Source organism: Poecilia reticulata, linkage group LG6 (assembly GCF_000633615.1).
Source record: "Poecilia reticulata strain Guanapo linkage group LG6, Guppy_female_1.0+MT, whole genome shotgun sequence".
Lineage (NCBI taxonomy): Eukaryota > Metazoa > Chordata > Actinopteri > Cyprinodontiformes > Poeciliidae > Poecilia > Poecilia reticulata.
The window spans coordinates 31231630-31232763 of NC_024336.1; positions in this window are offsets into that span (position 1 = coordinate 31231630).

Below are 1134 nucleotides of genomic sequence, written 5' to 3' on the forward strand. Positions count from 1 at the left end.
GCTCCAGGCGGATCCGCTCCAGGCGGATCCACCTGGGGCAGAAATGCAGAAGAAGTCATTAGAGCTCAGAGATCGGACATGCTGCACTGTGACACGACGGCTTCACTGTTGTTTATTCAGCTAAAAACTGATTTTATGTGACAAACATTCAGGAAGTGGAGACGACCAGAAGGTTCCACAGCATCATGCTGCCACCACCATGCTTTAGCCTGGAGGTGGAGAGTTCAGGCTGTTGGGTTTTGAGCTCTTGGAGCTGTTCAGAGCTGGGATGTTGTCTCAGATCCAAACCTGGCTGTAAACAGAACCAGAACCTTCCAGTTCTGCTGCTGGACCTCTGGACCCTCTGAGACCAGAACCAGAACCACTCCAGTTGGATCGTGTGTTTTCCAGCCATATAGTGCCATGTTACAGTACAATCGACTAACTATGTAACCTTCTGTTGTTGCAATAATGTTCTACATAATACTTCCTGATTTAACGCCTTTAAATTGGGCCTCTGTCTCTTTAAGAAGCTCCTGCGCTTCCTGAAGCTCTTCCTCCAGGAAGTTGTCCCAACATGGCTCCTCTATTAACCCTTTAACATTTTTACCAGTGCTGCTCTGAGCAGCCGTTCCACCTGCTAATTGCTGCTGGCTAGTCTGAAGGAGCTGAATGGGGAGGAGCTGCGCCTTGAAGGCGGGGCTAGGTCCACCCAGGCGTTTTGCAGCTGAATAGTTGCAGAATGCAGTTGGTTTTTCATGACGCTGCCCCTTTAAGTCCCACACGGCTCCGACTTCACATCCTTTTCCTTCCAGCTCTGCTTCTTGGAGGTTTGTCTCATAACACACGTCAGTTTGAGTCTGGATCAAGACGAGGGAAAAGTTTAAATCAGTGGTCCTCAACCCCCGGTCCGTGGACCAATTGGTACCGGGCCGCGCAAGAAATAGTGAAATATTTCCGTTTTATGTATTATTTGAGTCTGGAGGATCTTTTATTTTGAAAATACTTTAACCGGATTCTCTCGGTTACTTGGCGCCAACACTGAGCCCACAAGCAGCAAAATGATTAAGAAACAGATCAGATGTATTTGGAAAGTTTCTCTGCAAAGAGGAAAAGGCCCAGAGAAGAGACAGGAGAATGGATTTATCCCGGACC